At 41.5% G+C, this 26,168-nt stretch overlaps 1 protein-coding gene across 4 annotated transcripts in view; it reads left to right on the top strand.

Annotated features, from left to right (window-relative positions):
• The window catches only part of PAK1 (p21 (RAC1) activated kinase 1), a 144,025-nt gene that overhangs the window by 43,645 nt on the left and 74,212 nt on the right, over positions 1-26,168 (top strand). For 2 of the 4 annotated variants that reach the window (XM_047752306.1, XM_047752303.1), the window contains exon 1: positions 19,312-19,484. The exons of the other annotated variants lie outside the window; for them this stretch is intronic. The gene's annotated coding sequence lies outside the window, so the exon portion shown is untranslated. Of the gene's footprint in view, positions 1-19,311; positions 19,485-26,168 lie in introns of those variants that run through there. 4 annotated transcript variants of the gene reach the window in all.

Below are 26,168 nucleotides of genomic sequence, written 5' to 3'. Positions count from 1 at the left end.
CTACAGCTGCTGGCCTATGCCATAGCCACAGCAACACAGGATCTGAGCCACATCTGCAACCTACACCCCAGCTCACGGCAGCGCTGGGTCCTTAACCCACTGAGCAAGGCTAGGGATTGAACCCACCACCTCATGGTTCCTGGTTGGATTCGTTTCTGCTGCGCCACAACGGAAACTTCCCATTTTTAAACTTTTAGGACCGTACCCGCGGCTTTTGGAGAATCCCAGCCAGCACCACAGCACAGCAATGCCAGATCTGTGTCTGCAACCTATACCACAGCTCATGGCAGTGCTGGATCCTTAACTCACTGAACGAGGCCAGGGATTGAACTTGCATCCTCATGGACGCTAGTCAGATTCATTTCCACTGAGCCACAATGGGAACTCCTACATTTGATTTTTATATTGATCTTGTATCCTGTAATCTGGTTGAACTTGTTTGTTAATTCTAGTAGTTTTTTGTGTGTGTTTGTGTGTATGGGTATATGTATGTGCCTTTGTGTGTTCCTCGGGATTTTCTATATCATGTCATCTCAAATAGAAAAAGTTTTACTTTTTCTTTTCTAATCTGGATGCTTTTATTTCTATTTCTTGCCTAATTGATCTGGCTGGAACCTCCAATACAATGTTAGATAAAAGTGGCAAAAGCAAATATCCTTGTTCTGTTTCTGATTTTAGGGAGAAAGCTTTCAAGTATTTACCAATTAAGTATAATATTAGCTATGGTTTTTTTTGTAGGTGCCCTTCAGTAGCTATAGGGGAGTTTCCGTCTATTGGTTTCTCGAGTGATTTTGTCTTGAAGGGGCGTTGGATTGTGTCAAAAGCTTTTTCTTTATCAATAAGGTGACTGCATGGCTTTTGTCCTTTTTTCTGTTAATAAGGCTTATTGATTAGTTGATGGTTTGGATGTTAAACCAGCCTTGCATACTTGGGATCATATTGTGTTTTATAACAAGTATTTATTGGGTACTTCATGGATGATTAGGATGTTGGGGTCATTCACTGTAATTGAGAAGACTGAAAAACACAGGTTTAAAGGTGAGAATACAAGAATGTGATAAAGACAGTATCTTGTGTTGATGTGTGATAGTTACCAAAGGAACTCTGCAATGACCTTGTTTTCAGTCCATTCAGTGATTATAGGGTGGCATACTCTCTTTGTGACCTTAGGTATATCCTTTCCCTTCTCCAGTTCTCAGCTTCACCATCTGTACATGGGAAATTTGGACTTGGTGGTATTTAAGATCCTTTCTAGTTTTAACATATTGTGAAATTACTTGCCTTTTGTGGGGCTTCCTTCACTTAAGTCCTTCTGAAGAATTATTTTTTTAAAATTAAGTTTCAAGTGGCTATGTAGTTAGGTGACTGACTCTTCCTGTTCTGGTTCTGAGTGGTAAGAAGAGTCTTTACTCCTTTTTACTTGGCCTTACACGTCCATCTCAGAGTATTTCCTTTCATATTATTTCATATTCTGGTTAAAGGGGATAATTCTTGAGAAAGGCCATGTCCCTAGGTAACACATAAACTCTATTAGAGGGAAAGGCCACTGGAGAGAGAGTTGGGAATGTTTCAGGGCTCACCTATACATCTAACTAACGGTTAAACATTGGACACATCAATGCATTCTGTTCATGTTTCAGTTGCCTTGTCTGTCAAAGAATATTACTTTTATTGCATAATCTCTCTGGCTTGATATTAGTTGTAAATGATATCCTAGATGCATATAAAACTATGTATAAACATGAGTTATGTACAGAAATTAGAGTTGCAAAGAATGTAGCGAAAATAATGCATATATCAAACAATGCAGTATGAAAAGAATGCAGATGATTGTCAGTGTTGTAAATAATGCAAATAATAGCAAAGTGTTACAAAAATGTAATAAAATATAGCAAAACAATAGATACATTTTAAGCCCCTACTGTTCATGCGCTTTTGGTAGGTGCTTTAAATGGTTTTCTCCAACACTTCACAATAACAACTTTATCTCATTTGGAAGGTGAGGGAAATAACCAGTTCAGAAAGGTTAAATACCTAATTCAGTGTGACAGAGTCAGGAATCAAAAGCAGACCTAACTCTAGAGTCCATATTCTTTCTATTATATTTTCTGCTGTTGTTTCATTACTTGTTCATGTTCCCTTTGGTAATTTGCTCAAGGTGGTGTTTGCTAGGATTCACCACTGTGAAGCTACTCTTTCCTCCTATGTAATTAATAAGAATTTTGTAGGGAGGTACTATGAAGCAATGTCAATACCTTTTCGTTGCCAAACTTTCAATATATTTATTTATATCTGTATGGACTCATGGTTTCCTACTTTACTCAGTGGGTAATAACATATTGCTGTTGGGAGTTATCATTGTGGCTCAGTGGTAAAGTATCTGGCATTACTGTGAGCTTTGGTGTAGATCACAGAATCGACTTGGATCCTGCATTGCTGTGACTGTGGTGTAGGCCTGCAGCTGCAGCTTTGATTCAACCCCTAGCCAGGGAAGTTCCATGTGCTGCAGATGCAGCCCTAAAAAGCAAAACAAAACAAAAAACCCCCAAAAACCTAAAAAGCATATTGTTATTATTTGCTTTGATGCTTATATTCACACTGATTTGGCCAGTAGGAGCCCCATTCAGGTTGGCTTCTGTCTACTTTTGACATGTCCCTATTATTCTTTGGCTTCTTCCTTCTTTTCTGACTCCACAAGATGTTCTAGACTCATTTGTGCTTTCTCTGCCTCAGCCCTAGAGTAAAGCATTTCACTAAGGCGCCCTGGTTTCTTTTAGTGTTAAGCAGTGTTTAGAAACCAAGGTCTGTGTGCTAGGTATGTTTATTGCTATTGGGTTGGTGCTGCTTCCAGGCCCTCTCAGTTATCTAGTGAGGAAATGAAGTTCCATCTCCCTATTACAGGCTCTCCCTACTGTGTGGATGCCCTTCTCACTGTGCTTGGGCTCTGATTCTCCTTACCAGTCTTCCTTTCCCTTCTCCCCTTTCTGGTGCAGACCTTCCTCACCCTGCTTAGGCTCTGGTCACAGTGTTGGGTTGTCCTAATCATCTCTTTCTTTATTTTCACTCAATATGTAAAATTTCTTTGAGAAGTACAGATAAAAATGTACAATAAAAGTGGTAATTTCCTGTCATGGTCTACATTATCTAGTTAGGTAGAGACTTAGAATATGAAGAAAAGTTAAGAACGGAGGGGGAAGAGAGTCCAATCAGTTACCTTTTGTTGATGGTTATGGAGCTGGGTGGTAAAAGGAAAATTTCAGAGAAAATTTCAGCTAAACGAACAGAATTCTGTCATAATTCTGAGACTTTGATACCAGGAAGACTTATGAAAAAAATTGCAAACTGTACCGTTGCTTACCTCTTGCCATTTATGTTTATAAATTTGTCTATGTGATGATGCTAAGAGATTATATATCGTATCGGGGCATTGTTATTGGTCTCTAAGCACAAGGAACCTCTGAAATACATATCCCCTTTGTTAACTGCACTTGAGTCTGACATCATACCAATTGAACTTGGAATGTAATTCAGACATTTCCATACATTGTTTTGGGACAGAAATACAGATTTGTGCATTATGAACAAAGGTGGCAATACGAAACAGGGCGAAACGAATCTGACTAGTATCTATGAGGTTTCGGGTTCCATCCTTGGCCTCCCTCAGTGGGTTAAGGATCTGGCATTGCTGTAAGCTGTGGTGTAGGTTGCAGACGTGGCTTGGATCCTGCGTTGCTATGGCTGTGGTGTAGGCTGGAGGCTTCAGCTCCAATTTGATCCCTCACCTGGGAACTTCCATATGCTGTGGGTGTGGCCCTAAAAAGACAGGAAAAAAAAAAAAAGACAAAACAGGAGGATGCTAACAAGAGAGAAGTTCTGTGGAGCTTCACACTACTGTGATTTTTTTTTTCAATAGCAAGTAATATCCTGGTACTGGGGGTACGTGGGTTTCTAGTTCACTTAGGCACTTTTCTCTTGTGATCTGCTTGTCCATAAGCATCCTCTTCTCAGATTTAGTTACCCAAGCATATTTATTTTATATTCTATATTTGTTCCAGATTCCTGTTACCTATTTATATTTATGCATTTACTGTGACTTAGGTTAGTACATCATTCCTAAGTGTGAAAATATTGGTCTAGTTTTACAATTTTGCTAAAGATAAAATAGGCAACCTAAAAAAATTGATTAGATGCAAATGAGAATTTGTAGTTTGAGATGATCTACCCCCATTTCCTGAATGTTAGCTGAGATTAACAAAGCAGTCTTTGTTATAGTGCATGTGCAGTCCTGAAGAGTATAATAATCATTAAGAACCCAATAGGATATTGGAAAACTCATAGTTAATCTGATATTTCAAACTTGTGAAATGCTGGTGATAACTACTCCTTTTTCTAAAACTGCCTATCATCCTGCTTGTTTATGACAGCCAGGGACCACTCTGGACTTGGACCACACTTTGACCTTATCTCTCACCATCTCTTAACTAGACTATCATAACACAGTAGATTCCTAAGTCTTGCCACTTGTAATCTTTTTTTTTTTTTTTAGGGCCACACTTGTGGTATATGGACATTCCCAGGCTACAGCTGCAGCAATGCAAGATCCAAGCCACGTCTGTAACCTACACTGCAGCTCACGGCAATGCCAGATCCTCAACCCACTGAGTGGTGCGAGGGATCAAACCCACATTCTCATGGATACTAGTTTGGGTGTGTTACCACTGAGCCATAACAAGAACTCATTACCACTTCTAATCCTCCTTTACTTTTCATACTTCTGCTAGAATGATCTTTCTAAAATGTGTCAAATGCCATAGCTCTGCTTATAAACTTATGTAATAGTTCCTCTTGATTGTAGAATAAGTTCCAAGTTCCTTAGGCTGGCATTCAAGTTCTTCTAAGATCTGACCCAAATGTGCCTTTCCTGCTTCTTTTCTTGTTAATTCTCCGGTGTATTCTGCACTCCAGTCGTGCAGGATATTCTCTCGTACACCGGAGAATACATTTGCTCTTCCATTTTGCCTTTTCCTACTCTTCTACCTGGCTTAGACACCTCCTTTCTTCACTATCTGCACAAAAATCCCTTGGGGTTCTATTTCAGATGTTTGGTTTGGGATGTCAGAGTTTGAATTTGGGGAGGAGAGGATTCATAAGGAGAAGTGGTTACCTGGTGAAGCCTTTCTAACCTCCATAAGTAAGAATTAATTCCTTTTTTTTTTTTTAACTTCTGGTAGAATACTTATTCTTCCTGTTTTTGTGATTGACTTTTATCTCTTTTCCCTGATTCATTGGCTGGGCCTTGAAAGCACCTGATAGAACTTGTCAAGGGAATGAATCTGGGTTGTGAGTCTGATGTTTTTATTTGAAATCTATTTATAGGCTCTTTTGAGGCCTAAGAGGCTCTGACTGCAGGAAGGAATTTGGACCATGATGCCTGCCCTATGCCAGAACTATTTCTAAGAAAATCATGTATTCACATTACCTTCCTATTTTGTAAATTCCAAACATGTTCTTTAAAATAAATTTCTGTGCACTCTTATCCCAAATAAAATAACTACTGGCTGCATGTATATGGGTATCTAAAGCTGCAAGTAATAGGAGCTACATCACTCTACTAAAACAACATACCCTAAACTGTATGAAGGACAGTGTAATGACAACATGTGTCTTCTGACAGCATGTCTGCCATTCAGTTTGTCTCTGGAGAAGCATTTAAGAGGAAGTGTTAGCAAAAAAGGATTTTAGACTTTCTCAGTTGACTTTCTCAGTTGACTTTTCCCTCTAGAGGGAAAAGAAGCATCCCAGGTTAGGTTTCTTGCAGGTTGTGGGAGTGTTTGAAGAGAAATGAATAGTGGGATGTACTTTCTTAGGTCTCACTACTAACCCTACTTGTTCCATTTGTCATATCTTGCTTCTTTTTGCTATTTTCTCCTCCTGGTCTTTTCCCAGGCTTTTCTTTTTTCTTGTCTCTTTAGGGCCGAATCTGAGGCACATTGGAGGTTCCCAGGATAGGGGTTGAATTGGAGTTGTAGCCGCTGGCCTACGCCACAGCCGAAGCAATGCTGGATCTGAGCCATGTCTGTGTGGCTCATGACAACGCTAGATCCTTAACCCAGAGTCAGGCCAGGGATTGATCCTACATCCTCTTGGATACTAGTGAGATTAGTTTCCACTGAGCCATGATGGGAACTTTGCTTTTCTACTCTAAGTTTGAATTGTCTGATATCAAAGTCTAGGCTCTTTCCATGTTTCATAATCATAGCGGTGAATAGTTAAAAAAAAAAAAATAGATTGTTCCCTGGTAACCTAATGGTTAAGGATCCCAAAATGTCACTGCTGTGGCTTGGGTTTGATCCCTGGCCTGGGAACTTCTGCATACCATGGGTGTGGCCCAAAAAAATAGATTGTACACTTTTGTTTTTCCTGTTAGATTTTTGATCCACTTAAAATAATTTAAAAATTGATATTAGGGAGTTTCCATTTTGGCTCAGTGGTTAACGAACCTGGCTAGCATCGATAAGGACTCGGGTTTGATCCCTGGCCTCGCTCAGTGGGTTAAGGATCCTGCTTTGCTGTGAGCTGTCGTTTAGGTTGCAGATGTGGCTCAGATCCCCTGTTGCTGTGGCTCTGGTATAGGCCTGTGGCTATAGCTCCGATTGGACCTCTAGCCTGGGAACCTTCATATGCAGTGGGTTTGGCCCTAAAAAGACCAAAAAAAAAAAAAAGGTATTAGAATGTTTCCTAATGCACATTTTCAGTTTTTAGCTCCACATACTGAGGTGTGACACCAAAGGTTTTGCAGTCAAGCTGCATTTACTACAAGGCTAACTTAGTTTGATTTGGTCTGAGAGGCAATGAAATATTCAGTAGTAATCTGTTCCATCTGTCTAGAAGTAATTGAAATTAAAGAAAAATACAGGTTTTAATTCTGTAATGTTGGGAAAGCAACATGGGAAGATCTTTAGGATGTGATGGGAATGGAATTCTTTTTTTTTGGCCACATGGAAACATGGAATTCTTTTTTTTTTTTTTTTTTTTGCCACCCTGCAGCATAGCGAGTTCCTGGGCCAGAGATCATATCTGAGCAGCAGTTGTGACCTATACTGTAGCCGTGGCAATGCCAGATCCTTTAACCCACTGCCCCAGTCTGGGCATCAAACCTGCATCCTGGCACTGCAGAGACGTTGCTGATGCTGTTGTGCCACACTGGGAACTCCTTTTTTTCTTTTTTTTTTTTTTTTCTGGACTGAAAATTCTAATTCCAGGTTTAGTATCTACTAGGTTTGCAGTCTTTGGCAAGTGTTGAGCTCTCAGTGCCTCATTTTTCTCATCTGTAAAATGAGGATAATAAAGCCAATTTTTTAGAGCTGTTAGGATAAATATGTTTCTTCTAAGGTAGTCTCTGATTTTGACTTCATCAGTGACAGTGGGAGTCATCAACTTAAACATTGTCTCTGGCCTAGTTTATCATTTCATATTTCTCAAGTCACTTTTACTCACATCATCTTATATAATCTTTACAGTGTATTCAGAGAGGGAAAGACTGCATGATTTTTTCCTGTTTGAAAAAATAATGAAACTGATGGTAAGAGAAGTTAAGTGACTTGTCTGTGGACCAGGACTTCTGAGTCCCAGTTCCGGCCTCCTTTTCAAAATACCAGCTGATCCTTGGAGAGGGCAGTGGTAAAGTGAACTGAAAGTCAAGAATATCCTGGTTATAATCTTAGCTAGAAGAGTTTGGGAAAGCCATCTGAGTTTCTACTTTATTAAACAAAAATTCTGATTGTTTGGCCTAACTCACTTTGTTATCAAACATTTTCTGTGTGTACACTGTTAGGCCTGGTTCCTTCCTCTAGGGTATGCACACTTCACTATGGGTGATAAACTGTCTGTATGAGTGAGAAGAGCTGTAGCAGATGTGTGTGTGGTGATGCTGGGGAGGTGGTGGTGATGATCCAAGAGAGATGGCTTTGGGACTGGGCTTTGCTTGGGAGAAGAATAAAAGTGGGCGATGGGTATGATTGTGCTTTGTTGATCACAAAGTGAAGAACTGCATAAATGTTAGGGATTGTCAGGAACAGTCCTTCTAGGGGAACACTGTAGTTGGAGTCTAAGCTTAATTGAGAAGAAAGATTCCAGTGGCAAGAAAGATGGGGATCTCATTAAAAATCTGCGTCTTAAGTGTAGGGGTCCTTAAAATGGGATATGCCTATTAAAATGGTCTTCTGCTTTGATGACACAGTGGACCTTCAAACTGCTTTTGGGTATATAAAGAACTGGAGTTCCCTTGTGGTGCAGTGGATTCTCAACCCACTGTGCCACAGTGGAAGGTCCAGCATCAATTTATATTCCCACCAGTAGTACACAAGGGTTCTCTTTTCTCCATCTCTTCTCTGCCACTTGTTATTTGTTGTCTTTTTGGTAATAGCCATTTTGACAGATAAGAGGTGATATCTCATTGTGGTTTTGATTTGCATTTCCTTGATGATTAGTGATGGTGATAGGCTGGAGTATTTTTTTTTTTTTTTGGTCTTTTTGGTACTTATTGGGCCGCTCCCGCGGCATATGGAGGTTCCCAGGCTAGGGGTCCAATCGGAGCTGTAGTCTCTGGCCTACGCCAGAGCCACAGCAACTCGGGATCTGAGCCGCGTCTGTGACCTACACCACAGCTCACGGCAACGCCAGATCGTCAACCCACTGAGCAAGGGCAGGGACCGAACCCGCAACCTCATGGTTCCTAGTCAGATCCATTAACCACTGCACCACGACAGGAACTCCTGGAGTATTTTTAAAAAACAGTTTGTATATGGAAGAAAGGTATAAGTAAGAGACAACGGAAATGGAGAGCTGTCATTTGCTTTTAGTGCACAGCATTTTGTGTTCTCCATTTTGTGCGTCTTCTTGGTGGCAAAGATACTATTCCCTAAAGGAGATAAAAATTTAGATAGTTTCTTCTCAAACTTTCCTGCTTGTCAGGCACAGGCAGTAACTTAGCTTTCACCAATACTATGTATGCCCACACTGCACTTGGATTTAGAACTTAATGACATGAGAGAGAAAGTAATGGGAAGCTAACTTTCTCCCTTTGGCTGCAGAGGCATTCGCATCACCTACAAAGCCAAGTTCCTAGCCCTGAAGTGGCATTAATGCTAGTAGCTCTTGTACTCAGGTTGAATTCTTATACTGCTGGAAGTGATCTGGTGCTTACATCCAAGAATATTGTGATTTAGGAGTGAGCAAACTATACCCTGTAGGACAAATCTGGCCCATTGACTCTTTCTGTAAATAAAGTTTTATTAAAATACAGCCATACTCATTTGTTTACATATCATCTATGGCTGATTTTGTGCTACGTAGGCAGAGTAGTTGAGACAGCAATGTATGGCCTGCAAAGCCTGAAATATTTACTGTCAGGTCATTTGCAGAAAAAAGTTTTCCAGCTTTTGCTTTAACTGAAAATGGTTGTCTTTTTAACAATACTGAAATGCTTCTTCCATCTGACAAGGAGAGTTAATAGTTTGAGTTCAGTCTCTTCGTTTTGATTGTGGTTTGGCTTCCAGGATGCACAGATCAAAATTTAGTCATGAATTGCAACAGCTACCTTTAGCATGGGTTTTAGCACTTGCTGTGATTTTCTTCTACTTTATGACCTATGTCCCATTGATGATTACCATTGTCCTAAGATGTCTCTTTCTGTTTTTGTCCAGTCTTCAGCCTTAGAGTGTTTGCTATCAGTCCTTGTGCTTATGACCTCATAGTTATAAGATTGGTACTGTACCTTCCACAAGAATATTTGAGGAAGAAGAAAGGGGGAAAGGCAGAACTAGCACTTCTCCTATGTCCTATTTTATAATTAAAGCAACTGTTTTCCCAGAAGTCTTAGAAACTTCTCATTATGACTTATTGGCTAGAACTGTGTCACAAAGGACACACCAAATGTTGAAGAAGGCTGGGAAAATGAATATTGTGTTGCCTCATTGCCTTCCTGGACAAAATTAGGGTTTATTTAGCAAGAATGAAGGGAAAAATGGATATTGGCTAGACATTTGAAAATCATTTGACTTTAATGACTTTTAAATATGTTTTTAAAAATGCATTTGTACTCGGTACTACTCCATAAAAAAATATAGTGGTACTTGCATTTTATTCAAGTTGCCTTATTCTGGGCTGGGGATGTGGTGGTAAATGAGGAGATATAGTAATTTTCCAGTTTAGAAGTGAAAAGATACATGCTTTAATTTGCTGGACTAGGTGGCTTAAGCAAAGTAAATTTATTTCCTCACCATTCTGAAAACCGAGAGGTCTAAGATCAAAGTTTTTGACAGAGTTTGGTTTCTGGTGAGAGCTCTCTTTGCTTACAGACTGTTTCCTTTTCACTGTGTCCTCATGTGGCTTAGAGACAGACAGAGACACACACACACACACACACACACACACACACACACACACACACAGGGAGAGGGAGAGGGTGAGATATAGATAGATTCTTGTATCTCTTCCTCTTTTGTGAAAATAGCAATTCTCTTGGATCAAGGTTCCTTCTTTATGAGCTCATTTAACTTAAATCACCTCCTTACAGGCTCTAGCTCCAGTACAGTCAGAGGAGGGGTTAGGGCTTCAACATAAGAATTTGGAGGTAGGGGGCACGGTTGAATCCATAATAATACATTAACAAATACTTTTAGTAAATTGGGATAAGTGGGCAGACAGCTCTGAGTGAGGACCATAGGTAGGAATGACTAATTTTTTTTTGTCTTTTTTTGCTGTTTTTTGGGCCGCTCCCGCAGCATATGGAGGTTCCCAGGCTAGGGGTCGAATCAGAGCTGTAGCCGCCGGCCTATGCCAAAGCCACAGCAACGCGGGATCCGAGCCGCGTCTGCAACCTACACCACAGCTCATGGCAACGCCGGATCGTTAACCCACTGAGCAAGGGCAGGGACCGAACCCGCAACCTCATGGTTCCTAGTCGGATCCGTTAACCACTGCGCCACGGCGGGAACTCTTTTTTTTTTTTTTTTTTGTCTTCTGTTCTTTTAGGGCTGCACCCGTGACATGTGAAGGTTCCCAGGGTAGGGGTCTAATCGGAGCTGTAGCTGATGGCCTAGGCCAGAGCCACAGCAAAGCAGGATCCGAGCCACATCTTTGACCTACACCACAGCTCACGGCAACACCAGATTCTTAACCCACGGAACAAGGCCAGGGATGGAACCTCATGGTTCCTAGTCGGATTCGTTTCTGCTGCGCCACAACGGGAACTCCCAGGCATGACTAATTCTTTTGAGAGATTCTGGAAAAATCTTGTAGAGGAGGTGACATTTGAACCAAGTCCAAAAGGATAAGCAGAGGGGAAAGTTATGGAAGTAGTTTGTTCCTGCATCCTCCCTGCTGAGAGGGTGGTTGGTGGTAATACCTTAAAGATTATCCATTTCATTATTGGACACCTCTATTTATTTTCATATTCTTATATTGATACAAAATAGAATTCCCCATTTCTCTCTCTCTCTGTATTTGGTAGAGAACACAAGGTGATTTGTATGACACAGTGACAAGATAATCATTCTTGGGCAATCAGTTTTTCTTCTATTTTTTTTTTTTTTCCTTTTTACTGCTGTACCCATGGCATATGGAAGTTTCTGTGCTGAGGGTCAAATCAGAGCTGCAGCTGAGGCCTATGACACAGCCACAGCAATGCCAAATCCTTACCTTATTGAGCAAGGCCAGGGATTGAACCAGCATCCTCACAGACATTGTTGGGTTCTTAACCCGCTGAGCCACAATGGGAACGCTGGCAATCACTTCTCTAGGCCAATTCTAAGATAACATGCCCATTTCTTTTCTGGCCTTTATGGTTCTGTCTAGTTTCTTCCTGACCAGTTTTTACAGCTCCATTTATTCATTCACATGTTCATTCATTCAACCATTACTTGTCAATCTACTGTGTGCAAGAAGTAGTTTTTAGGTCTGGAGGTAAAGGAAAAGTTTTTGCTTTGGGGGCGTATGTTCTTTTGGAAGGAGTCAGCCAAAAAGCAAATAAATATATCAGTTGACAGTAAGTGCTGTGGATACAAATAAAGCAGGGTGGGAGGAATAAAGAGTGCTGAAATGAAGTCAAGAGAGGTTTTTGTTGTTTTATGAAGAGTGGTCAGGGAGGACCTCTGATGAAGTGATACTTGAATAGAGACCTGAAGGAAGTGAGGAAACAAGTCATATGGCTATCTGGGGGAAAATGTGTTTTTAGACAGAGTGACCATAGATATAAAGGCTGAGAGGTGGGAGTGTACATAGCCTGTTGGTGGAAGCCATTGTGCCTGGAGCAGAATGAATGAAGGAGGGAGAAGTAGACCAGGTCAGAGGTATAGCAGGGGCGTGGAGAAGGAGAGTGGAGGTAAGATCACGTATGGCCTTGTAGGTCTTCGTAAGGACTTTAGCTTTTACATTGAGTATTTTGGGAAGCCACTGAGAGATTTTGAGCAGAAGAGAGTGATGTGTTCTGAGACTTACATTAAAAAAAGGATTATTTTTGGCAGCAAGAGTGGATCTGTTAAGAATCTATTGTAATATTCTAAGAGTTTCTGCACACTATTAACATTTTGGGCCACATAATTCTTTGTTGCAGGGGGATGTCCTATGTGTTGTAGCATGTTTAGTAGCATCCCTGACCTCAACCTGTATTACCTGTAATACAGGTTGTTTCAACAAAAATTTATCTAGACATTTGGAGCAAAATCTCACCCCATAGCCTCCAAACATTGAGAACTACTCTTCTAGATAAAAGCTGTTTATGGTTCGGACCAAGGTAGTAACAATAAAGGTGATGAGAAGTGATTGAATTGTAGACATATTTTGAAGGTAGAATTAATAAGATTTTTCGGATGGTTTTGATACAAAGGTGATAGAGTGGAGCCAAAGATGAATCACATTTTTGATATGAGTAACTAGAAGAGTGGAATTGCCATTTATTGAGAGAGGGACAAGTGAAGAAGGAACAGATTTTGGACCTGTTAAGTATGACTGTCTGACACAAATTTATCTTCTGTTGTCTTTAAAAGTGTTGTTCTTAAAGGAAGAAGTAGGTCTCCTCATGTTTTTATCCTTTGTGACTGCACTGTATCTGGCCTGTATAACAAGTTCAGTAAATGGTGAATGAATCATGAAAATATTGAATCATTGAATATCTAAATTATTTACAATTTCCTAAACAGGGCTTATAGTTTTTCCTCCTTTGGTCTTTTGTGGTTCCCTCAAGGGGATTCTCTACCCTTAGCCCCATTCGCACTACCTCTATCTTTGAAAATTCTATTCCTCCTTTAATACCCAACCCAAATACCTCTCCTCCACACAATTTTCCCAGCTCTACAGATGTAATTGATGCTTCCATTCCCTAAACTTTTTTTCCTTGCTTGAACTTCAAATACATTTAGATTTAGTTGCTTTGTAACGGACTGCCTTTCAATAGATTTTTGCTTCCCCCCATTTCATCCCTCTATTGCTTATTTTTCTTCTTGAAGTATTTTGGTAAGCCATTATCATTATTTATTTTATACTTCACCTTATTCCATAGTCCTTAATAGACAACTGGCCCTGCCAGAAAGAATGGTATGTTAGATGGCTGTTTTAACAGACCCGAAATCGTCATTGTTGACTGACTACCTCCTGCATTTAACTGATAATATCAGAAGTTGTAGTTCTCAGTCAGTAAATGTATCATTCTTAAAACTATTTGAGATTGCAGAAGAATCAGATGAAAACAATTGTTTTAAAATCCTTTGGGCACTATCAGCTGAAACCTGTAGTGTCCAAAGAAAATTTGCTAATTATTACTGATCGTTAGCCTTTATATGGTGTTACCAGTGGTTGCGAACGCATATGCTTATAGAAGTCAGCTGAGTGAAGTGAAAGGGCCTGATGAGGCCTAAAATGATCACATAGACAAAACATTACTGGTCAAGGTCCATGGCTTGAAAGAATAGTTTGTGGATTATTTACTTTGTAAAACCAAAGCACCGCATAAAATGCAGGGAGTAATTGCACTTAAAACAATTTACATACTAACTTGTATAAACTTGGGCAAGTTATTTGGAATCTCTTGGATTTAATTTCTTTTTTTGTGTAGTTTAGTCTCTCTCTCTCTCTCTTTTGTGTGTGTGTGTGTGTGTGTGTGTGTGTCTTTTTAGGGCCGCAACCCATGGCATATGGAGGTTCCCAGGCTAGGGGTTGGATTGGAGCTGCAGCCACTGGCCACATCACCAGCAGCACTAGACCTGAGCTCCGTCTGCGACCTACACCACAGCTCATGGCAATGCCGGATTCATTGAGCCAGGCCGGGGATGGAACTTGTGTCCTCATGGATGCTAGTCAGATTCGTTTCTGCTGAGCCATGAAGGGAACTCCAGTTTAGTCTCTTAAAGTTCCTTCTACCTCATTTGATTCTGCTTTTTCATTTCTTTAGCTAATAGTTTCTTCCTTGATTATTATCTGTTAGCCCTCAGAAATAAAATACTGGCTTCTTACTAACATGCCTCAATTTCATGAATTTTGCATTTCATCAGAGAGAGTCATGCTTAGCCAAGCTTCCTATAGCAGTACTCATCTGTGAAAGATACAGCATGTGATCCGGCTGGTCAGCCTTCTGTAACCAAACAAGTATCTGGTTTTTGAGAACTGAAATATAAAATGGAAGATGCCTGAATTTGATCTTTCTTGCTAAAGACATCAGTGGTTCTGTCTTGTACTGCATGATACATGTTTTGTAGTTTTTTCCACCTTATCCTGTTTATTTTGTTAATTCAGTTTTCTAGTGCAGTATCTTTTACAGTTTTATGCATGCCAGCCTCCCTGATTAGTAATGATTCCTAGAGATATAGGCCATTTCTAGGTCATCTTTAATCCCTGTAACCAAGTACAGGCAGGGATACATGATAGATGTTTGATAAATGTTTGAACAGATAACATTCTTATCAGATTTATAGGTGATAAAGACTGGAAGGAAAAACTACTATGCTAGATGGCAGGGGCAGAGCTTGAAAAGGTGGGTTGAAGCCAAAAAGATGAAATTTAAGGCAGATGACAGTGAAGTTCTACATTTTAAGTCTCAAAGAAATGACAATATATGGGCAGTCTAGAGGAGACCTACCATGATGCTATGCTTATGAAAATTATGGTTTTGGCCTCCTAAGCCCCGTGCCAGTCAGAAGCAGTGCAGTCGCTGAAAAGCTAGTGCAGTTTCAGACTGAATTATTGGAAGTACTTAGTGTAGTTAATGGAGGTTATAGTCCAATTGCATTCTGTGGGGATAGGCTGCACTTAGATTGTCATTTTCCCCATAGGTACCAGGCAGTAAGAGGGTCATTGCAAACAGGGCTGTGTTTAGTGGAAGATGCCCAAGATCACCACTCAAAGTAGAGTTTGAACTGTTCCTTCCTAGTCTGCAATGAGGTAAGCATAGAAATTGAGAGTGTTGGAGTTCTCGTCGTGGCGCAGTGGTTAACGAATCCGACTAGGAACCATGAGGTTGCGGGTTCGGTCCCTGCCCTTGCTCAGTGGGTTAACGATCCGGCGTTGCCGTGAGCTGTGGTGTAGGTTGCAGACGCAGCTCGGATCCCGCGTTGCTGTGGCTCTGGCGTAGGCTTGGCAGCTACAGCTCTGATTCAACCCCTAGCCTGGGAACCTCTATATGCCACGGGAGCAGCCCAAAGAAATAGCAAACAGACAAAAAAATAAAAAAATAAATAAAAAAAAGAAATTGAGAGTGTTCAGAAACTTTTATAGCAATTTGACAGTAATTTTATGTCTAATGAATCTAATGAAAAGATGAGCTTTATCTTAGGTTATTTTTTATTGTATCTTATTAGACTTTATTTTTAGTGCAGTTTTAGACTTATAGAAATGTTGACCAGAAAGTACAAAGACCTCCCATATAATCCATCTCTCCAATCCCCTAGCACCTCTTCTATTATTTAAAAAATTTATTTATTTATATTTTCTTTGTTTTAATCTAATTTTATTTTTTTAACTCAATGAATTTCATTATATTTATAGTTGTACAAGGATCATAACAACCCAATTTTTTTTAAAATTTTTTAATTTTTATTTTTTTTGTCTTTTTGCCATTTCTTGGGCCGCTCCCGTGGCATATGGAGGTTCCCAGGCTAGGGGTCTAATCGGAGCTGTAGCCACCAGCCTACGCCAGAGCCACAGCAACGCGGGATCTGAGCTGCGTCTGCAACCTACACCAACAGCTCACGGCAACGCCAAATCGTTAACCCACTGAGCAAGGGCAGGGATCGAACCCGCCACCTCATGGTTCCTAGTCGGATTCGTTAACCACTACGCCACGACGGGAACTCCCAATTTTTTTTTCCTTTTTTTTCTTTTTAGGGCTGCACTTGTGGCATGTGGAGGTTCGCAGGCTAGGGGTCCAATCAGAGCTACAGCTCCTGGCCCACATCACAGCCACAGCAATGCCACATCTGAGCCACGCCTGTGACCTACACCACAGCTCACAGCAGTGCCGGATCCTCAACCCACTGAGTGAGGCCAGAGGTCAAACCCTCAACCTCATGGTTCCCAGTCAGATTCATTTCTGCTGCGCCACAATGGGAATTCCACAACCCAATTTTATAGCATTTCCCTCCCAAACCCCCAGCCTGTCCCAGCACCCCACAACTTCTATTATTAACATCTTGCATTCATGTATTAGTCCTCTGATAGATAGCTAAATATAGCTATGGTTATATACTTAAAGATATGTTGCCTAGGCTACATCCCAGACCAGTTGAGTCAGAATCTCTGTTAGGACTTCATATTTTTAAAAGTTCCCAGGAACTTCAGTGCTCAGGGAGAGCTGAAAACCCCTATACTAAAACCATAATCTCCTTGAAGGTGTGGTCATTTTCAATGATGTGTTTGTCTCTGGTGACTTGTACAAAATGCTTAAATAGTTACTGAATGAGCACATGATTAAAAGAACTTTGTATTTATCCTGGAGAAGAGGAAAAGAGCATGGCCTTGATAGATCACCATATACACACATCTGAAAGCCTTTAATATACCTTGGTTTTGAAGGATGTTTTCAGAGTGTCCTAGGAGACAGAATTGGAGGTTTATGGAGAAGCACCTAGCTGAATATTATGAAGCATTGTCTTACAGTGCTCGTTGATAATGAGCTTTCTGTTCTTTCATATGTTCCAGCAGAGCCTATCTGTAAGAGGAGATGCAGTATGGGATGGGAAATTGGGTAGGGCCAGATGCTGTGATGATTGACCATTACTTTGAAAAACTATACCCGAGACTGAGGGCTCTTTCTGGCTCTCATCTCAATCATAAATTGAGGTGGGGGGCAAAAGAACATCCTTAAACTACTTTATAGCTGCGTTCTCATAATGCAGCAGATCTCTCCAGTCTGTATTATTTATCAGTTCTCTCTGTATTGCGGGCAGTCTTCAAGAAATTCTCTCTCTCCTCCACCAAATTTGAGACTTCTGGTAGTTGGAATAGCGTAGGTACTCAAGGTCTAGTAAGGGTGAAAGGTATTTTGCTGAAGAGCTTTTACTGTCTTCCTGGAGTTCTTCCCCTGCATTCTTCTGTGATTAGATTACTCTGGGGCTGTCAAATGGAGGTATAGCTATCTGTCAGGGAAAGGGAATCAGTACCATGAAATTTCTCTCCAGCATACTTAAATCATTGACCAGACATAATGCTCTTTACCTGTTCTTTGCCAGGCAATAGAGAGAAGGATATGGCACTTGATATAAGGATGGCCGACATGGCAGAGAAAGGAAAGATTTGGGCTTAGGAGTCAGGCCAGAGTTGGAACGACTGGGCAGTTTACCAGCTGTGTGGTCTTGTGGAAGTCACTATCCTCTCTCACTCATCACATCCTATCTTTCCCCAAGTTCTGCTGCTGCTGCTTCCAAGTCGTATTTTTAGAATATGCTTGTTTCTTTTCATTTCTTCTTCTGATATGTTGGTCTAAATTATTACTTTCTTCTCTTGCTTGGAGTCCTGAAAGAATGTACTAACTTGTTTTCTTGTTTCCATAACCCTCCCTTTGTCCCCCATTCAGCGGTCAGTGATCTTTCAAAAATATAGATTAGACCTTGTCATTCTGCTTAAAACTTTCCAACGCTTTCCCATTCTTAAAACCTAGAACAAAACCTAAACTCCTAGTTATGACCCACAAGAGACCCTATATGATCTGACTCCTGACATATCTCTTGAGAACTGGACACAGAGGGATAGGTAATGAGGTAATATTACCTCTTAATGAGCATTTGAAAATGTGTGAAGTTTTTTTTTTTTTCTTCAATTATTGGGGTATACACTAGCATTTAGTGGGTCTGGGCTGGGGTTGGTAAATATTCTGTAATGTGTTGTTTTGCTCAGGGCCCTTTACATGACTGATTCACAATATGTGTTTAAGAAATACTTATATGAGGAGTTCCCGTCGTGGCTCAGTGGTTAACGAATCTGACCAGGAACCATGAGGCTGTAGGTTCAATCCCTGGCCTTGCTCAGTGGGTTAAGATCTGGTGTTGCCGTGAGCTGTGGTGTAGGTCACAGTTGCGGCTTGGATCCGAGTTGGTGTGGCTCTGGCCTAGGCCGGCGGCTATAGCTCTGATTAGACCCCTAGCCTGGGAACCTCTACATGCCGTGGGAGCGGCCCTAGAAAAGGCAAAAAGACAACAACAACAGCAAAAAGAAATACTTGTACGAAACCGTATTCTGACTGGACCTCAGTTTTGACACATGTGAACTGGTAGTGTGTCTCCTTCATAAAATTGTGGTGAGATAGATACGAAATTTTGTAAAGCACCTGGTACACAGCAGCACTTAATAAATGGTAGCTGCTGCTGAGCTTTCTTTGCTTACAGCAGCTGTAAGCATTTACTCAGTGTTCTCCCGGGGGCATAGGATTAGAACCTGACACCTTTGCTGGGGGCGGTGAGTGGGTGCATCTCTTTCCCTGAAGCCTAATCTGATAGAAGACTAGGTTTAATTTGAGCAGTCCTGGAGTCCAGACCCAGCTGGAGAAATTAAGGCACAGAGGAACTCTGCTTCTCTCTCTGCTTCTCTTCCTTCACTCTGGGACATACCCAGGAAGCTCTGAGGGTCCCTAGGAATCCTGGATTCAGTGAGAAATTATCCCCTGCTGAAGACTAGGTGAGGGAGAATAGCTGAGGGGTGAGAAGGTAGTAGTCTCCTCGCCTTTCCTCATTGCTTCTTTGCAGAAAGGAGAAGCGGTTTCCTCCCGCCTCCTTCCCTCCCTTATTTCCCCGCCCCTTCTGCTTCACCAACCCCGAAGCAGAGCCTTCCCTGCGCCCTGCGAGGGCGGGAGCGTGCTGCACCCCAGAGCCAGAGCTGGGGCGGCTGAATTGCTGAGAGCCCGGCCCCAGCCCGGGCTTTGAGCTGCCGGCCGGGCATGAGAGGTGCAGCTCTGTGACAAAAAAACAGTAGGCAGAGATGTCGGGGCCGGCTTCCCCCACCAGGTAATGCTGGCCCACCTGGGGGCGCGCTTAGCTGGGCGGTGCTGGGGTTGGGGGGGGGGGGTCTCTGCTGGCTTCCGGGGAGTGGTGACGCGGGTCCGGTAGATTTAGGGTCTTTTCCCTTAATAGACTTTAAGTGAGAGAAGGGGTTTAAAGTGGAACCTAAACCGCTAGGCCAGCACTGAAATCTGAGCTCTGGCTTGGGAAGGGTATGAAGGGGAAGCTGATTTTTGGGGAACTTGCTCTGTCTCAGGAGCCTTGCTCCTGTGCAAGCACCCTTCTCCTTGGTGGCTAGAGTGATGCTTTCCTCTGCCTTGGATTAGCTGCTAGCCTGCTGGGACCATGGGGGCTTTTCTCTTGGGTGCTGGGGAGAGGCAGTATGTTATAAGTGACTTGTTAAAAGGTAAACTGAAAGATGGGAGACACTGGGCTGGGGCTGGTTCCGTTTAGGTGGTTCTGTGGACTTCAGTTTCCTTATCTGTGCAGTGAAGGGCTTGACATTTTGTTTATGACTCTGGCATTCCCAGGCTGTCAAGTTGCCTTTGCAGAGTTGGTAAAAGCCCTATGATGGACTGCAGAAATGTCCCCCTTCCCTCAACACTGTAGGAGACAGACAGACAGACTTGGGAAGCAGACCTCAGTATCCTGTTTTCCAGCCAGTCTTCTGGATGGCATCTTGCTGGGCTGCTCAGCAGCCAGCGACTTCTTGGATAAGACAGGTTGAGAATGCTGATTATTTTAGTGTTAAATATAGGTATATTGGGTGTAGGGAGGTGGAATTGGGAAGGAGTGGGTCAGGGTTTTTCTCCAGACTGGCCGGTTCTTCCATACTTGGGTGTAAAGCTGCATTAAAACTCGGCTATCTTCTCTGGAGCCTCCTCACTGGGCCAAGCTAATGACATTCCTTGAGGCTGTATAATGTTTAAATCACTGTAATTTTTTCTTTTTTGCTTATCTGGTACCAAGAAATATGTGTCCGACCTGATACTAACCCACCTTGATTATTTTGGACCTCCTATTCCCTCAGTTTTTATATGACTCTACTTCCTATCTTCTCCCCTTTCCTATTTCCTTTCTGTGATCATTTTTCCTATCCTGCCCCCTGCCTGCCTTTCTCCCACCCCTACTTTCTCCCTTCTTTCTGCTCCCCTCATGCTTCCTTTCTTATTCTTTCCTCTTTATAGACAGTTTTTCCTTCCCTCTCTTAGGTTCTTCTCTTCTTGGTTAGTCCTTCTTCTCTCTTCCTCTTTGTTAAGATTTCTGATTATTAGCAGGTTACTAGTTTGCAGGAACCTTTGCTACGGTGTTTGTGGGGTCCACACACACTCTGTTTCCTACCTAACTCCCTTACATTCAGCTTTCACCTACAGATCTATCTTCCCCAAGTGCCAGTCTCCCTCCTCACTGCCTCTGTGCCTTGCTTTGGGCCCCAAATCTTACTTCCTGGATTTGTCCCCCACCTCCTTTCACAGAGGGGAGTGGGCCGGCAGTAGGGAGTAAGCAAGATGGGAAGCAGAGGGCTTGAAACCTTAGAGTAGGAGGAGAGCAGGAATGTCCAGAGGCTCAAATTTGTTTAGTGAGATGAGCAGCTGGAGAGAAACAAAGACCCTGGCAGCTTTGAAGCTCTGCTGACCTGGAGGCAGAGTTAGACATGTGAATCTGGGGAAGAAGAGGAGGACAGCAGGAATGGGATGGAAGGAGGAGTCCTGAGGGAGAGGAACTGTGGTCTTTTGAAGAAGAGAGTGGATTGGGTAAGATAGGGTTATTTGGGGGTAGAGGTAGGTATGTTGTGAAATACCATAGTCCGGGAAAGGGGACCATGTAGGTTAGCTTTCTTTACCTCTGAAGACCAGCTTTTTGGGCTGGTTTGTTTCTACTCAGCAAACTTTACTTTTCTTTCTTTTATTTTCTTTCTATGGCTGCACCTGTGGCATATGGAAATTCCCAGGCTAGGGGTTGAATTGGAGCTGCAGCTGCAGGCCTATACTGCAGCCACAGCAGCACCGGATCTGAGCTGCATCTGCCACCTACTCCGGTAATGCTGGATCCTTAACCAACTGAATGAGGCTAGGGACTGAACCGATATCCTCATGGACTCTATGTTTGGTTCCTAACCCTCTGAGCCACAATGGGAACTCCAGCAAACTTTTCTTTAGTAGTGTCCTCAAAGGATGGCGAGAAGGAAAGCAGAGATAAGAAGGCAAGATTGTTTTTATCCTGGTACTTAATGTCTAGACAATGTGTATGTATACAGAAAGCTTTGAATATGGCATTTATTCACCCTCAGACATTCTCTGGACCATCTATTCCATGTTAGTTATGGTGCCAGGTGTTGGGGATATAAGAAAGGAAACTAGACTCAGTTGCTGCCTACTAGTGCAAATCAAAGAATATGGCTATCTGAAACCTTGTGTGATAATTTATGTGTGATATAAGAGAAGCACAAGGGGCTGTAATAACACAGAGGAGGAAATTTTAATTCAGTAAGTAAGTGGCAGAGCTGGAGCCTAAACTCAAGTGTTCTCTAAAAGTGATGTCTATTCTCTTAGACCATGTTATCTTCTGATCCTGTGTGTACATAGAGTGTGCAAAGAGTTTTCTTATGTTCTCTTTTTTACCTATCTGTGGGGCTAGACTCTAGTGTGCTGAGATGAAGGAAAAACAGCCCCATGTGATAGATCACTGTACTGTAGCCAAACACTCATTACCTTGGAAGGGAAACAGACTTGGTCCCTGTTAACGTCTCCTGGCTCTAGGCCACTTGGGTAACTTGGTGCTGAGCTCCCTCTATGAGTCACTCTGTCTCTTCCTCCTCTTCTGCACCCTTCCATTTTATTAATTTCAATTTCTTGCAGGCTGTAGAGACCAGAGACCAGATGGAGCTAGGTGAGGCATTTTATTTCCACTGGCCTCCATAAAATAGGGATTTAATACCTCATAGGGTTGGTGAAGATCAAGTGAAATAATAAATGTGTGAAACTGATTTGCAGACTGTGAAGTGCAGTACAGATGTTACTGTGGTTGTTCCTGAATGTATTTTTAGCCATAAAAAATGCTCGGATGTTGCAGCCTGGAAGAAATGCCTAGGGTTGCTCTCTGACTGGTTTGAAACTGCCTCAATGCTTAATAATAAAGAAAAAGAAGGGTCTAGAAAGAGGATAATTTAGAGATTGGTAATTGAGCCCCATGCTGAAAACTGAGGTCGAGGTTTAGTATGTAGGTCAAACAAATAGTGGCAAGTATAAAAAATATTATTTTAGATGATACCTAGCCAAAAAAAAAAGAAGGGGGAGGGATTTAAAACCAAACTGACCTCAATTCAAATTCTGGTTCTACCACCTACTAGGTATTTTTAAAAAATCTTTTAAAAATTCATGTATAAAATGGAAGGTATTTATACATACCTTGAAGAATTATTATGAAGCTTAATAATAATTATATATAAAAAAGAAAAGAATAAGTAATAGGCACTTAATAGCTATGCTTTTTATTTTTTTCTTTTGGTGGTACCTGTGGCATGTAGAAGTTCCCGGACAAGGGATCGAACCATTACCACACATGTAACCAGAGCCATAGAGGTGACAATGCCAGATCCTTAACCTATGAGCCATGAGAGAACTCCTAGCTATATTTATTTTTATTCTGCGAAGATAAATTTTGAAGTTACCTTCTTAAGAAAGTCTTCCTGATTCCTAGGCTACTATAGAGGGCCCCTCTTTTGGATTCACACAGCACTCATGTGTTTCATCTTACCACTCATAGTGGTACTTACTATGTTGTACTGTCTTTGTGGTTTACATGTCTTCCTCTCCTCTTAGAATGTGAATATTTTGAGGTCACAGAGAGGGTCTAGTAAATCTTGATGTCTACTCTTACTAAGCCTTGTTGAGTTACTAGATATACATTGGTAAATACAACAGACCTAGTTGCTCCTTGTAAAGCTTACTGTTTATTGAGGTAAGAAAAAAAAAAAAATATATTTTTAGGGCCGCACCTGTGGCATATGGAGGTTCCCAGGCCAGGGGTCAAACTGGAACTGCAGCTGCTGGCCTACACCACAGCCACAGCAACGCCAGATCCTTAACCCACTGAGCAAGGCCAGGGATTGAACCTACATCCTCATGGATCCTAGTTGGGTTCATTAGCTGCTGAGCCATGAAGGGAACTCCAGAAAGTATAATTAAAATTCATGATAAATGCTGTAAAAACCAAGATTTCCATTTGTTCATGTTAGGTTTAAGGTACTTAGGGGACATGCAGGTGGATTGTCGAACAGATGGTTATTGGCCTGAAAGAGCTATTAGGCTAAAGATAGAAACTTGGGCATCATCAACATACAGATAATGTGTAAAGCCAAGGGAATGAATGATGATCGTCTGGGGCAGAGTGTAGTTATGAGGAGAGAAAGTTCCTAACCTTGGACATGTGAAGGATGGCTAGTGAAGGAAGAGTGTGCAGCGGAGATAGGAATAGGCAGAAAGAGGGAAAGCCAGGTGAGTGTGCTTCCCCAGAAGCCAAGAAAGTGGAGCACTTGAAAGAGAAGAAGGAGGTCAGTTATGCTGCATGCTGCTGAGGAGCTGAGTAAGGTGAGGACAGAATAGTGACCATTTCATCTGGCAACATGGACATGATCGATAGTCTTGACGAGACTACTTTTGATGAAATAGGAGGATGTTATTTGGCAAACAGAAGGGGAAGAAGTGGAGATAGTATAAGTCGATAGATAATTCTTTTTAGAAGCTCTTCTATGAAGGGGAACAAAGAAATGTTATTTGAGGAAGATGTGGGTGTCAGGGGAGGGGTGTGTGTGTATGTGTGTGTGTGTCTTTGAATAAGAGACTCTATAACATGTTTATATTTATCTCATATTCTCAGCTCAGGTCAAAAATTTAGAGATCATCTTGATTTTTCATTTTTTTTCTCACATTGCATATCCAATCTCTAAATAAGCCATTTGGCTCTACCTTCAAAATATCTACCTTTGCAATACTTCTCTCTGTCTATTTAAGTCACCATCAGTTCTCATATGAATTCCTGGTTACTTACTATTACTTCTTCATGGATACTAGTTGGATTTGTTCCTGCTACACTACATTCAGTTCTCTGCAGCCAGAGTGGTCTGTTTAAAACATAAATTAGATCATTGCTCAAAACTCTCACACTTGCTACAAAATCCAAATTTATCAAGGCCTATAAGGTCCTGCATAATCTGACCTCTGGCTGCATCTTGAATCTTAGACTCTTATCACATTTCTCATTGCTCACTCAACTATTTTCTTGCCCTTTTTGCTGTTTTGTGGGCCACCAAATATTCTCATTTAGGACATTTGTGCTTACTGTGCCTTCTACTTAAAAACACTTCCAGATGTTGCTGTGAATTTGGTGACACATTTCATTCAAGTCTTAAGTGTTTCTTTATCAGAGATGCCTGTCCTGATCACTTAATCTTTTTTTTTTTTTTTTTTTTTTAAGGACCGCACCCACAACATGTGGAAGTTCCCAGGCTAGGGGTCGAATCAGAGCTACAGCTGCCAGCCTGCACCACAGCCAGAGCAGCCTGGTATCCGAGCTGTGTCTGCGATCTACATCACAGCTCATGGCAATGCTGGATCCTTAACCCATGGAGCAAGGCCAGGGACCAAACCCACATCCTCATGGATACTAGTTGGATTTGTTCCTGCTACACTACAAAGGGAACTCCCTGATCCCTTAATCTTATGTACCACCCCCATTAGGAATTTCCCCAGATGGTAGAAGAGGGATTATAAGACCTTTGGTACTTGTTTCTGGAAGTCACTCTAGTGACTATCTTCACGGGTGATAGGAGTGAGAAAGATGTGTAATATGATTGGTAGGGGAGGGAATGGTGAAGGTACAGGGTCAGCATAAGTGAATTTAAGTCTCGATTCCAAATCTCTCTGCCTTTTCCATTTTACTTTGCTGCCTCTCATTCCTCTCCAATTATAGGAAGTTTTCCAGGTACAGCCCTTGGTTAATTCTGTCTCAAAGTATAATTAGTGGATAAAGAGTGTTTTTAGGAGAATCAGAATAATCAGAGGCTTTTCACTATTTCATTGAGTGATCTTAGGTAAGTTACATACACCCGTGAGTTTCATGTTCGAACTATAAAAGTATGAAACTAGCTGATTTTTCAAGGTCCTTCCAGCTCTTGTATTTTTCTTCTCTAAACCAGGCTACCTTAGTCAGTGAAACTTTACTAAGTATCTAGTGCCATATCTATACTGGGTGACACTTGGAAACATAAAGATTATTCAGAGTTGGTTTTTTTCCTTTGACTTGTTCATAGTCTTGATAAGGTTGATATGATGAAATATGGAAGCTGCTGTTTAGAATTATATGTAAAATGTTATAAAACTTGGGGGGAGTAGAAATAGAACTTGTGTGAAGGTTTCGTAGAGAAAGTGAGTCAAACTGGGTCTTGAAGAATGAATAGGAGTTTTCTTGGAAGACAAGTTGGGACATTTTAGTCAGAGAGAACTGTGGGCAAAGCAGGAACATGAAAGCAGTTTGGGCTGGAATGACAAGTTTAGGGAATAGAAGAGATGAAATTGGATAGTTGAGTTGGGGGATAAGAACAGATATTTACTGAATGTCTATTTTGTGCCAGATGGCAGGGTAGGGGCTTTTATATATGCTTTTTAATTCTCATGATAACTTTATAACATA

This window comes from Phacochoerus africanus, chromosome 11, assembly GCF_016906955.1.
Source record: "Phacochoerus africanus isolate WHEZ1 chromosome 11, ROS_Pafr_v1, whole genome shotgun sequence".
Taxonomy (NCBI): domain Eukaryota; kingdom Metazoa; phylum Chordata; class Mammalia; order Artiodactyla; family Suidae; genus Phacochoerus; species Phacochoerus africanus.
This window is presented reverse-complemented; position numbering and strand designations above follow the sequence as displayed.